Consider the following 15197-nt stretch of genomic DNA (forward strand, 5'->3'; position numbering starts at 1 on the left):
TTTGACCTCTGACCTTAAAGGATGGCCTTGACCTTGACCTTTCACCACTCAAAATGTGCAGCTCCATGAGATACACATGTATGCCAAATATCAAGTTGCTACATGTATCTTCAATATTGCAAAAGTACTCATAAAATGAGCGATTTTGGCTACATATATTTGACATCTGACCTTGAAGGATTACCTTGACCTTTCACCACTCAAATTGTGCAGCTCCATGAGATACACATGCATGCCAAATATCAAGTTGCTATCTTGAATATTGAAATACTGCAAAAGTGTACATTACATGAGCGATTTTGACCCATATATTTGACATTTGACCTTGAAGGATGACCTTGACCTTTCACCACTCAAAATGTGCAGCTCCATGAGATACATATGCATGCCAAATATCAAGTTCCTATCTTCAATTTTGCAAAAGTTATTGCAAATGTTAAAGTTGGCGCAAACCAACCAACCAACAGACCAACCAACAGACCAACAGACAGGGCAAAAACAATATGTCCCCCACTACTATAGTGGGAGACATAATAAAAATTGACTCGAAAGGCACACACAAACTGAATGTTTTGTGGGGAAATACTACCGCCAGTCAGTCTACGGTTAACCCAGAATCTGATTCGACCAGCAAGCAAGTGATGAACATTTGCCACTGCCAGATTCAGAGTCACTACACCTTTGTAACTCCAATATAACGCGGATGACGGGGTCCAAGCCACACAACAGCGTTATAAACGGATCCGCGTTATAAGTTTTGAGCCCATTTATTGCAGAGAGGCTATCAAACAGGTATAGTATAGCCTATAATATAGGTACTGTGTATTACCATTCTGTGTTGTCATCCGCAAATACATGCATATAAACCGAATCGTATCGATAACATTATATATACCGCTCTTCTAATGTGCACATTTATCCGATAATCCAATAAAGTTACAACATCACTTAAAAAAATAATAATTTTCAACATTTATGATGATAAATATGTTTACGAATTTCGTAAACACAACTAAATGCATACACCATTTTTTAGAAGTGTAAAGAGAACAGTGCATTATGGGGCAGAGCTTTAATTGGACGAGGGGATTTAAATTTAGATTGAATGCAATACGATACATGTACAAAGAAAGGTTGTATTGCGTCATACGCCGTCATGCAAAAAACGTGCTTTCCGGGGACTTTCTGATACCGGGCAAAAATGAAAGTGAATCTCTGTTAACAATTACCCTGCGTTAGCATGTAAATAAATTGTCTTGATTATTTCATTAATTTCTCATACCAGAACTGAATTAAATGACTAAATACTAGAATGATAATTAAATGACAGAAAAACTTGTTTTATACTGTGCGCAGTATATTTCAAAGCCGCTCCTTTATTACAGAGTCGAACTGCAATAATATCAAAGTAAGAATGTTTTTATCGATTTGAATAACTTTAATTTTATAATTATCCTGCTTGCGCTTAACATTGAAATTAGCGCACATGTAATAAACACTGACACGCGAGTTTTTCACACCTTTATTGACACTACACAACAGATTAACACCAATTAGCGGTCGATATTGTTAAACCTCAAAGCGATTAAAATCGGTTCAACGGACGGTATAATAAAGCAATCAAGATGTGATCGCTGCCATCTTTGAATTGTCTGAAAATTAATTAACTTGCATAACATGGATTTGAATCAGAAATTGAAGGTTGGAGAAAAAACGGGATCAAAGACCCACCCGCGTTATATTGGATTCAGCGTTATAACGGAGAGCGTTATATTGGAGTTACAGTGTACTTAACATTTCAATACTGTACATTTATGATGTTCAGCTTTACTTTTGTGTTTCAAAAAATGGTATCCTTCAGACATTTGGCAACTTGAATTTTGAATAACAGGGGCTGTTTGTAAAACATGCATGCCTCCATATGGGATGTCAGTTGTAGTGGCAGCCATTGTGTGAATATATTTTTTGTCACTGTGACCTTGAACTTTCACCTAGTGACTCATTAAGTCAATAGTTGTCATCTGCCAGTCATGATCAATGTACCTATTAAGTTTCATGATCCAAGGCCTAATTATTTTTCAGTTTTCATCAGGAAACCATTTTTTTATTTCAAGTCACTGTGAACTTGACCTTTGACCTAGTGACCTGAAAATCAATAGGGGTCATCTGCAAGTCATGATCAATGTACCTATGAAGTTTCATAATCCTAGGAGCGATCTTGAGTTATCATCCGAAAACCATTTAACTACTTCGAGTCACTGTGACCTTGACCTTTGACCTAGTGACCTCAAAATCAATAGGGGTCATCTACAAGTCATGATCAATGTACCTATGAAGTTTCATGATCTTAGGCCTAAGAGTTCTTGAGTTATCATCCGAAAACCATCTGGTGGATGGACGGAATGACATGTGCAAAACAATATACCCCCTCTTCTTCGAAGGGGGGCATAAAAATATGTTTAATGCAGGTCCTTCGACTGTTAATATTCATAAACAAGAGGGCCAAGATGGCCCTAGTTCGCTCACCTGAGAGGAGTCGGTTCATTCAATCTTTACCAAATGTCAAACTTTATCTAGATATTGCCCAGACAAACATTAGGATCAAGTTTCGTCATTATTGAACCAAAACTCTGGCGCATGGAATGTTTTTGTTTTTGTAAGACTTGACCTGGCTACCTTTATTTTGAGTTGACCCCCCTAACCAAACATCAAACTTTGCTTACAAAAGTAAATATTATGACCAAGATTCATAAAATCTGAAACAAAATTGTGACCTCTAGAGTGTTTACAAAGATTTAGTATAATATACAGTTAAGAAAATTTAGACAATCTAAGGGCAATAGTTATGGCATAAATTATGTGATTTTGCTCATTATCAAAATTGACTGAGATCTTTCAGCAACTTCGATAAAGGATGCTTGAGAAATGTGAATGCTAGAGTGTTTACAAACCAAATGTGGACGGACGGCGGACAAAGACCAATCCTAAAAACCATACCTGAGCAATCAGGTGAGCTAAAATGTGTGTTTCACCAATCTGAGCCATTTTCCAACTTGTCCGAGAAATCAATAAAACCAATGTATTGACTAAGTTTCACTATGATTAGGCAAAAATGTGATTTCTATAGTGTTCAATCACAAGGTTTCTCTCTAGTCACATAAGGAAAACTTGACCGATCGGGACCATTTGCGAACTCATCTGAGATTTATAAAACTAATCTTTTCACCAAGTTTCATGATGATTGGGCAAATAATGTGACTTCTAGAGTGTTCACAAGCTTTTTTTACTATATAAATATAAGAAAACTCCCCCCGGCAGCCATGTTATACAACTGACCGGAACCATTTTCGAACTCAACTCTCGTATCAAGGAAACAAATGTTCTGACCAAATTTCATGAAAATTGGGCCTAAAATGTGACTTCTAGAGTGTTCACATGTTTTCACTACTGTAGGTTTCCACGTATAGCGCTCTGTTTTTACCTCCAAAATTCAAATTAAAAAGCTGGTGCGCGCTATACATTGATACAACGCTATTTTTTTCAGAAAACTACCACCCTATAATCATACAGATGGAGGGCCATTGTCGAAACAACAAGAAGTCGCTACTGGTAGATATGAATGCAGTAGAAGAAGTTTTGGTTTTTGTCAAAAATTAATTTGTTTGAATAAACTTGCGGACATTTCTTTGTTTGTGTTTTTACACTTCTTTACTGATGAATTCCGATGGGGATTGTTGTCGACATTCGGGAGAGCAGGCAAGGGTAGGTGCGAACGAGGTCTTTTTTGCGGGTAACGGTAGGTGTTAAAGGGGGTCATTTTGCACTCCGTAATTGGCAGATGTTATTGAGTAATATGTGCCACGACTTGTTAAGACGCTAATTAACATTTGAGACACTAATTGACACTTGAGAACGTGAAGATATGCAATTGCATTTTGTGTGTATAAATATTGAACGTTCAACAGTGGTGTACCTCAACAACTGTATCCCTGTCTCCCATGCGACATTCAAATTTACCGATAATGCCCATGCTTTCAGGGCTCGAAATTAACACTCGCACACTCGCAAAATGCGAGTAAAAAATACCGAATGCGAGTCAAGTTTTAGGCCACTAGTATTTTTTTGCAAGTAAATAGTGAAAAGAAATGAGTAGGTATAATGCTGCTCGACACATGATCACTAAATCTTAGGTCAATTTATAGAACGCCCAAGAACCCTTATGCGTAAGCGCGCACCTTGTATGTAGACTGGTATATACAGACACGCGGATGGTATTGGTACAAAGGAAGTGAAACAGTCGACTATTCACACATGTTCATTGAAGCGAAAAATAACTTGTCACTTTATTCCCACAGACGGAAATAACACAAAATATACATAATACAAAAGATAAAGCAAAGTTAACCGCTTAGTTAGAAAAAACAGATTTTAAATCCTTCTATGAAAACAGTGATTTAGTGGAAAAAATAACTTAAAATAAGACTAAAACTTGTTATAGATGAAGATGGTCAATCAACCTAATGTGGGCCCTTGTGGTACAAGGAACTGATATCTTTGTATGGTTGCAGAAATAAAATGTGTATACATGTTAAGTACTTTTATTTAGTTTAAATAGAACTAAACTAAAAACCAATGGTTTTTTATGTTTCCATCAAAATTTGCGAGAATGTTTGTGATTTTGCGAGTTGGTATTAAAGCTGCTTGCAATTTTTTGCAAGTAGAAAAAAAAGTTAAATTCGAGCCCTGGCTTTCCCCCGAGGAAAAATCATAGGATGTACACAAATTCTTATTTTCTCATGTTTTTCACAAAATGCACGTGGACTGTTAATCTTTTGCTAGAAAAATTACAAAATTGTCAGAAAAGTAGAGTGCTATGCAACCCATGCTCCTAATCATAATGATGCTTCCTATTTTGAATGCTTATTTAAGCTTTCCAATGCCCCGGATTATTGGATTGTGCAATAGTAAAATGGCGGCCATTTTCGGTCCGATTTGGTGGTTTTATTGTCTTTAAAAAAAAAATCTCCATTTTTGCATTTAAAAAACAGCCTGCGCGCTATACACGGGAGCACACTATACGTGAAACCTACGGTATATACATATAGAGTAATATGACCCGCCCACTGACGGCAATTTTTTTTCACGATACGGACCATTTTCAATCTCGTCTGAGATATCAATAAAACCAATGTTTTGACCAACTTTCATGATGATTGGGAAAGAATTGTGACTTCTAGAGTGTTAACAAGGTTTCTCCATAGCTAAATAAGGAAAACTGCCCCCCCCCCCGGCAGCCATGTTATTGAACTGACCAGAACCATTTTCGAACTCTACTCTCTCATATCAAGGAAACAAATGTTCTGACCAATTTTTTTTTAAATTGGGCCAAAAATGTGACTTCTAAAGTATTTACATGTTTTCACTATATACATATAGAGAAAAATGCCCCGCCCACTGGGGGCCATGTTTTTTTCACCGATCTGGACCATTTTCGAACTCGTCCGAGATATCAATAAAACCAATGTTTTAACCAACTTTCATGATGATTGGCCAAAAATTGGGACTTCAAGAGTGTTTACAAGGTTTCTCTATAGCCAAATAAGGAAAACTGCCCCGCCCACTGGCGGCCATGTTTTTCAACGGACAGGAACCACTTTTGAACTCACCTAACATATCATTAAGGCAAACATTTTGACAAAGTTACATGAAGATTGGGTATGAAATGTGACTTCTACAGTGTTAACAAGTTTTTTCTTTTTTTTGACCTAGTGACCTAGTTTTTCACACAGCATGACCCAGTTTCAAACGCTATGGAGACATTATTGGGACAAATCTCCTGACCAAGTTTCATAAAGATCAGACAATAAATGTGGCCTCTAGAGTGTTTACAAACAAATTTGGACGGACGACGGGCGGACGACGGACAAAGACCGGTCACAAAAGCTCACCTGAGCAATAGGGTGAGCTAAAAATCCTTTATGACATATCAAGCTATGTATTTTATTTGAACTTCAAGCATAACTAAGTCTGATCATACACATACTTACATTAGCGGTGGACAATTTCTGTTGCATGGTAAAAAACCAGTTTAATACTTGTATACCATTTTTGGGCAATACCTATGAATGAAAACCTTAGATTTAATAAGAAAAAATCAGAAAAATAATTTCCCAAATAATGCTTTTGTCGATGAAAATTTTCCCAATTTGGAAGACTTTGCGACTCGAAAAATCTCAATTTTGCAAGGTACTTTTCCCCAAAATAGACAGAAAAAGGCCTGGTTATGTTGACCTTACATACAGTGAAATGATTTTTGGGGTTTACACAGTCACTATGTCTCATCATGCTTCTCACCTATGGAAAGTTACATGAAAAACCATCTAAGTGGGACAAAGTCACGTAGAGGCAATTTATCTGAAAATCCTGTCACATTGGGCAAAGTAATGCTCCATACAAATACATATTGTATTTGTATGCCCCCTGTCCACTATAGTGTATATTTATACAATGTTTGTTTTTAAATAGAATAGTTTATCACTTTACATGTTACATGTTGACTGCAGCACGTGTTAATAAAGGTACAAGTTCATCTGTTACCAATTGGAATCCCAGCCCAGCTGCATTACTTCATGTTGTTTAGGCCATTGGGTCATAAAATAACTTCTTTTGGCTACTCTCCACTTTATGAGTTTTAGGGCATAAATATAAGCATGCTCTATCCATGTATGGCTGTCATTGGTATTCTTTCAGTTAATTTTTTTTAAGGAAATGGTTGTCATGGTTAGTAATACAAAATTGTGTTTGAACATTTGATAAACAGGATTTAGTATTTATAGATCTTGGCAATATCAGCCTGAAGTGATCAATAGACATGAGACTGTCAATGCTTCAACTTTTGACTGCTAAAAAGAATACAAATCATGGCTGGATTTCTTTTTGTTTTAAAATATTTATAAACAGATTCATTTTTCAGAAGGTTTGGTATAGTCCTTAGGTTTGAAATCTATACAGCTATGAAGTTTCATGTTGATATCTTATATAGTTTCTGGGGGGATTTTAATTGACAGAAAGTTGTCATACCAACAATTTCACATCTTAATTAAAAGGAATATTGATATATCTGCAAGTATGGTGTGATTTGTTATATTGTCAAACGTATCCACGAGCCTACAAAACATCAAACAATAATGACCACAAATTTATTAATTTATGGGATATGTAGAAATTTATGTGTTAAAATAGAATAATTAATAAAGTTAATATATAATCTATTCTATTTTGCTAAGTTTTCATCACATGCAGTGTATGCTATTCATTTGACAGTTACATTTAAATAGAGTCTGAAATGTGGCAAATATCATTGACAAAATAAAGTTAAATTAAGTGACAACAATTTTTATTACCGTAATTTACCATGTATAGCGCGCTCCCATGTATAACGCGCATGCGATTTTTTAAAGCAAAAATGGAGAAAAAAAAAGAATTCAAGATCAAAAACCTGAAAATTGGGCCGAAAATGGCCGCCATTCTTATATTGCGCAATCATTTAATCTGAGTTTTTCGGGTGCTTAATGTTTTGTTTTAAAGTAGGGAGCGTTTATACGATCAGGAGCATGGGTTGCAAAGCACTATATTTTCAACAATTTTTAAGATTATTCTCTCGAGAACACCGTATATGTCCTTATTGTCGCGCACTGCGCGTGTTTTTTCAAGACCCCTGCGCGTTAAATTCGAACCACTATTACCTATTCCTCACATTTGAACAGTGTAACATTTTCATTACCTGCCGCTCACAACATCGTATGACATGGTCTTCTGCAGACCCGCAACATCGCAATGTCCAATTTTACGCAAATCGTCCGTGGATCCCATTTTATTTTTCATCGACTTAAATATTTCCCCATTAAGAGATGCTCCCGATTTAATCCAGTTTGACCCGGTATTTCGCGCCGTCACTGCGTCTAGTTGATCGGTATTTATAGTGAGTCAAACAATACACCCGAACGCTCAATTCCATACAGTTGGTGTTATCGGCGTAAAGCCATTAGTCAAATATCATTTGTTTGTCTCTATTGAAAGAAACTAAAATGAGTCTATATCTCTATTGTTGGTTTGTAACATACGTAGTATACTCGCACGGTAGCATATTAATGCAGAGATCGGAACATCATTGATAAATGTATTCGTCGTTTCAATGCTTAGGGCCGAGAAATTTCGGCAAATCCGAACTCAACTAACGTATAACACTTGCTCAATTAACCGTTTAACCCCACCTCCGTTCTCTGCAAAAAGGTTCGAAGGCGGAGCTTTGCACGTGCTATTATTTAATTGGACGATTGCCATTGAGGAACAAACACACGATTGGTTCGGCATGCTGATTGCTAGACAAAGGAAGCCAATTTTGTCGGCGAGAAACTTGTCGCTTTATTGCTTCAGACAGGAAGCGGCTTTCCTTTGATGACGTCAAACTGTCAATTCACATAGAGTGCAAATTTTCGGAATTGCTAACATTAAAATTTGGATTAAATTATCAAAATAAAGCAAAAGCAAAGTTGAGAAATATGATTGAAATAATTAGCGTCAGTTCAAATAAGACGTTTTGCGTTGTAAATCAACGAGTTTTCATGACAACAAAAACTTAAACAAACAATACCGTGACGACGCGGGGATTGATATACCTCGATTTTTTTTAATGAACAATCAATAAAGAAGTGTGAAAACACCAACAAAGACATTTTTTCATCTTTTAATTTTTGTCAAAACTGTTACTACCCCGTTCATTCCTACCCTTTCCCGCTTTTTGTTGTTTCGACAACGGCCCTTTCAGTCTATAACATTATAGGGTGTAGTTTTCTGCAATAAAAAAAATGGCGGCAATTGTGAAGATTTACGATTACGAAATGGATTTTTTGCAATTTAGCAACCAGGAAAGCGTTGTGTCAATGTATTACGCGCACTGAATTTTTATTTTAAAATTTGAAGGTAAAAAACTGCCCGCTATGCATGGTAAAATACTGTATTTAGTTTTTTAAGTCTATCTATCCATCTCTATCTCTCTATCTATATATACTACTAGTCTCCAACAAGTCAATTGGAACCCTGTATTAAGATTTCTGAGCTTTATAAATGCAAAGAGATATAACTTAAAATATTGTAAAAAGCCCGGGGGTAACTTCCCAAATTTTATGGTAGGGGTGTCTCGATGAGACTTCCAAAATGTGACCCATTTTTATTCCAGAACTCTGATAAAGTAGACCCATTTTGATACAAGATTTTTGAAAAAGCATACCCATTTGTATACGATACCATTGAGAAAGTGGACCCATTTCAATACAAGAAATTTGATAAACTGAACCCAATTAAATACTAGAATTTGGCACATTTCATACTAGAATTTTAATCCCTTTCATATCAATACAGTATACTTATTGAATTTGCTATTATATTTTTCCCGCTACTGAAATTTACCTTTGATACCCATTTATATACAAGAATGACATTTATTATACCCATTTTTATACTGATACTTTCAAATCTTTATGCCAGGGCTAAACACTAAGGCACGTCCGAACTACATTCACTGCCTGTACCTAGGTCCGGGCTAGCAAATGTCCCAGTAACATGCCTGACCGGTCGTGTGAATTTTGGGCGGGATTAGGTATTCTATATCAATAAACTGCGTTTTAAATAAGCTTTTGAAAGTTGCAAAAATCTTTATACAGTATGTTCAGATGACAATTTAATCCCAGATTGAAGTTGGAGACTACAAACTGATCGTAACTCGAAATAGATTTGGAACCCCCTGATTGCAATCAAAAAGAGGCCGACAATTCAGAAAATCCCCAGCAGTTTTCCTAGTAAAACACGTCAGTACCTATTTTTAAACAGAGTTCCGATAGATACGGTTTTGATTGGTTTCCTCGAAGTGACGCATTTTCTCGATAAAAATATGTTTTTAACTAAAAGCCGGGATCGCCCAGGATTGTCCAGGATCGTTGAAGGTATAAAACTCGTCATTAACACAAAGTTAATATAAAATTATTATTAATTTATCAATTTTAAATAATTTTAATTTGTTTGATCGATTAGAAGTGTTTTGACAATCTTTTTTAAGCAATTCAATTAGCAAAACTAATATTAATGGTCGATCCCGGCTTTTAGTAGAGAGTTAACCTTGTACAATTGTTACGCCTACCGTAACAAGTTATTTGTTATTTTGCGACACCTAAGATTCACTTACCGTTTGTTGTCCGACGGCAACCACGGCAATCTATGTAAAAAGGTTTTAACGTTCATGTCGTTGTTTAAGTTTGGCTTTAAGAGTGGGGATAGGTGTTACTCGGATAAGAAAAAAAAAGGGCAGGAGGAAAGAAAGAGAAAGTACGAGGAAAAAAAAACAAGGAAATTTCTCCAGATTACAAATGGATGTCTTAAGTAGATGAATATTGAATTTATAAGCATTATTAAGGCAAGCTAATAAGAATGATTGAATCATAATTGCACATCTCCACGCACAAGAAAATACAAGTTAAATGATAAATATAATGGTTTTGATAATACTTTGGTCGGGGCACATGAAAGATTGGTCAGGGCTAGGGTCAGGGCTAGTAGGTTCTGCATTTACTAGCCCGAATGGGCTAGTTGAAAAAAAGTTAGTGTTAAGCCCTGTATGCATTTATATACAAGCAAATTTCTGATTTCAATACCCAAATCTATACTTAGATGATCAAAAACCATACGCAAATCTATAAATTTAGTCGAAAAACACACCCCATAAAATCGGCACACCCCTATATAGGAAGTTACCCCCCCCCCTCTGGGTTAAAAGCAGCAAAACCTATAGGCGAATTTTTTTGAAGGCATGCAAACAAACAAAAAGCAACAAATTCCAGAACACTTCACGGTGGTTACCTTGGCTTCAGCGCAGACGTATTCTCTTAAAATAGCAGTGTTGCAAGCAGCGAAATCTAATTAACCGTTCTGATAGCAACATACAGCATTGGGTATCTTATGATATCTGTAAGTCTGTTTCTTTCAAAACATAGTCATGTGAACTCCTGCTTATGACAGTCAACTATTTTTAGAATGATTGGACGCCCCACCCACTTTACTTCAACGATGAATCAGAAAGAACTCGTGCACCATTAAACGATCGGAAATTATCTGGCATAACAATAAGTAAAATAAAATCAGACGACGGATGCATTGCGTATAACTTACCTCTTGTATTAATATTTATCTTTAAGTTGAAACATTACAACCTGGAAATGGACTAACACAAATCGATCTCCAAAGTCTTCAACCGTAGCATGAATAGGCTACAAATAACTAACTATAAATAACTAACTTCGAGGTAATACTGAACTCTAAGTGGGCAATATCATGTGTGTATAGACCGCCCAATATAACTGACCGTGATTTCTTTCAGAATCTTACTATTATGTCAGACAATATTTTAACTAAATTTGATCACTTTATGATTATAGGCGACCTAAATTATGACCTTCTATGTGACAAAGGTCGGCCACTTTTAGATTTTACAGAAATTTTTGATTTGCACTGCTTGGTAAAAAACCCTACATGTTTTATGAAAAACTGTACTCCATCCTTACTAGATGTTATACTTACCAACTCTAGATCACTATGTATGAAAACCCAAAATTTTGCTACTGGAATTAGCGATTGTCATAACTTTATCTGTACCGTTATAAATAATACTACTCAAAAATTGAAAAGGTTAAAATAAGTTATAGAAGCTTCAAAAATCTCGATGTAAATGCCCTAAATGCTGATCTGTCAAATATCAGAATCCCAAATGTTAATGAGATTGACCCTAGATCAGAAAATGTAAATAATTTGTATCAAAATTTTGAATCTGCTGTTTCAGACATCTATGATAAACATGTACCAGTAAAGCAAATGTACAGAAAAGCGAAGCAAGTACCTTATATGAACAAAACATTACGTAAAGCAATTTATCTTAAAAAGATGTACCTGCACAAATTTCAAAAACTTAAATCACATGAAAATTGGGAAATTTATAGGAAACAAAGAAACCTAGTAAATAAATTAAAACACAAATCAGCAAACCAATATTTTCAAGAAAGATGCATTGGTGGGGTAAAAAACTCAGACTTTTGGAAAACTATTAAGCCATTTCTATCAAATAAATCAAGTACAGAACTGCCAAAAATAATTCTACATGAAAACAACAAAATCACAACGAAAGACAACGATAATGCTGAAATTTTTAATTCATATTTTGCTAATGTTGCCCAGTCCATCGGGGAAAACTACACTTTTGATTTAGATAGTCACCCAAGTCTCAAAAAAATTCATGAAAATTATCCAGACATTTGTACCTTTAATTTTAAACCAGTAGCCATGCCCGATGTTGCCAAAGTAATTAATATGCTAAATGTAAAGAAAGCCACTGGAGTGGACAAAATATCAGCTAAGCTTTTAAAAATTGGTAAACCGGCTTTAACTGAACCTCTTACTAATCTTGTGAACATTTCTATTGCCACAAGTACTTTTCCAGATAAACTAAAAATAGCACAAGTAACACCCTTATATAAGAAAAATGACCCTTTTTGCAAAGCTAACTATAGACCAGTAAGTGTCCTACCAATGCCCTCTAAAATTTTTGAGAAAGTAATTGCTAATCAACTTAACTCTCATTTTGATAAAATTTTTAATAAATTTTTATGTGCATTTAGAAAGGGACATGGCTGTCAAACCACCCTATTAGAACTTCTGGAGGATTGGAGGCAGGCTCTCGATAAAGACCATTACGCCGCAGCAATTATCATGGACCTGTCCAAGGCCTTCGATTGCCTGCCGCACTATATATTACTGTCAAAGCTGTCAGCGTATGGTATGTCAGAGCCTGCGTCCAGACTCCTCCAGTCTTACCTTTTTAACAGAAAGCAGCAAATCAAAATAGGAGATACAGTTAGTTCATGGGCCAGTATAACAAAAGGAGTACCCCAAGGGTCTATCCTGGGGCCCTTACTGTTCAATGTCTTTATTAATGATATTTCCTATTTTATAAACAAATCTACCCTTTACAATTATGCAGATGATAATACTCTTTCATTTTACACAACAAACTTTGATGAACTTATAAGTGTTTTACAACATGAAAGTAACATTCTTATTGATTGGTTTCACTTTAACAAGATGCAAGCTAACCCTGACAAATTTCAATCTTTTGCAATAGGCAAATTAACTTCTTGTAAAAAACCGTCATTTAAGATAGGTGATGCTACTATAACTTGTGAAAAAGTTGTTAAACTACTTGGTATTGACATAGACTATAAACTAAATTTTGATACTCATATACAAGGATTATGTAAGAAGGCAGCCACTCAAATTAACATCTTAAAAAGAGTTGGTGGAAATTTAAGTGTAAAAAGCAAGCTTTTAATTTTCCATACCTTTGTATTATCAAATTTTAATTTTTGCCTAATGACCTGGCATTTCTGTTCAGAAACTAATATTAAAAAGATGGAAAAAATTCAAGAAAGGGCAATTCGTTTTATATACAACGACTATAGCACTCAATATATCGATCTTTTACAAAAGGTAGACCTTCCGTCCTTGCAAATAAGACGTATAAGATCAATGGCTATTGAAACATTCAAAATCATAAATGAAATTTCTCCACCTTTGTTAAATGATTTAATTGTTAAGAGACAGTCAACCATAAATTTTAGATATACCAATATTTTACAGATACCACAGGTACGCACAACAACATATGGTAAAAATTCTTTTAGATATGCTGCCCCCTCGCTGTGGAACTCCCTACCAGAAGATTTTAGAAAATGTACAAATTGTTCGCAATTTCAAACTTTAATTGGGACATGGAATGGAAAAATCTGTAGGTGCAAATGCTGTAGACTGAATGGGATTTCCACAGCAAGGGAGCATCACATCACTTAGTTTCAAGTACACTTTCTGCTATAATGTTATATAATGTCAGTTTTGCTTAGCTTTGTGTGCTTTGGTTGCTTAGCATGCTCTATATGCTTTATTTTTACTTAAATGTTATATGCTGTTAGTGTTTTTCTTAGCTTTGTATGCTTTGTGTGCTTTGCATGCTATATATGCTTTGTAGGCCCTATATGCTTTATATGCTTTGTGTGATCTGTATGCTTTGTACACTTTGTGTGCTTTGCATGTTTTTTGTGTGCTTTATATACTTTATATGCATTGTTTGCATGTATACTTTGTGTGCTTTGCATGTGTTTCTTGCTCTATATACTCTATATGCCTTGTTTGCTAGGTGTATTTTTGTGTGCTGTGTATGCCTAGTATATTTTGTATGCCTGGCATGCTTTATGTGCTTTATTTGCGTTGAATTGCTATGTATGCTATGTATACTTTATGTGCCCTACGCTTTGTATACTCAGGTTGCTTTGTACGCTCCGTACGCTTTGTATGCTCTGCATGCTATGTATGCTCTTTATGCTTGATATGTTTTTTACGCTCTGCATGCTGTGTCTTAGTTGATATTTTATTCTTTCTCTTAAAAAATTATCTGACTTTTAATGTAAACAAATCTAAATTTTTTAGTACCATATCTGATGTTGTAATATCATGCTATATATTTATATGTATATCTGCCTTTTAATTGTAGAACAAATTGTTTCCAGTCTTTCAGCTTTTATACACTTGTTATTTCTTATTCATCATGTTTTATAGTCGGTTGTACAAGCTGTCTGAGCTTATGTTTGTTGTTTAACCCTTGCCGACTCAAAATAAATCTTATCTTATCTTATCTTAACTACTTGATAAGGGTGAGCTTTCCGGATGCCGCAATGGCTGGCATGCGTTTGGGGCTGTCCATAAAATTTGTCACGCTCCAGGTGGGGGGAGGGGGTGTAAGAAAGTGTGACAGTTTGTGACATGGGGGGTCAGACCATGTGTGATATCACACATTTATTAAAAAAATATTTATAATTTATTTATTATTTCTTCAGTAGAATTCAAAAATAATGAACTATTCATTGATGCCAGTGAATGAATATTTCTCCATGGATGGATGATGTCCACAGTGATCATTTTTGAAGCAAACATGTTATTCAATGAAAAACTGTGACAACTGTTGACAACTTTTCTAGTATTTAAGTCATTTTAATAAAGTGAAAGTTCTTTTAAGTGAAATTTTAATACGGTTTGTGAATTGTGTT

At 35.3% G+C, this 15197-nt stretch overlaps 1 protein-coding gene across 3 annotated transcripts in view; it reads right to left on the reverse strand.

Annotated features, from left to right (window-relative positions):
* Nucleotides 1-11329, reverse strand: part of LOC127858550 (CKLF-like MARVEL transmembrane domain-containing protein 4) — a 46867-nt gene extending 35538 nt beyond the window's left edge. For 2 of the 3 annotated variants that reach the window (XM_052395767.1, XM_052395764.1), the window contains exon 1: nucleotides 10912-11077. The gene's annotated coding sequence lies outside the window, so the exon portion shown is untranslated. Of the gene's footprint in view, nucleotides 1-10911; nucleotides 11078-11220 lie in introns of those variants that run through there. The other variant, XM_052395765.1, reaches the window with a different exon arrangement.
* Nucleotides 11330-15197: the final 3868 nt, after the last annotated feature.

Source organism: Dreissena polymorpha, chromosome 14 (genome assembly GCF_020536995.1).
Source record: "Dreissena polymorpha isolate Duluth1 chromosome 14, UMN_Dpol_1.0, whole genome shotgun sequence".
NCBI lineage: Eukaryota > Metazoa > Mollusca > Bivalvia > Myida > Dreissenidae > Dreissena > Dreissena polymorpha.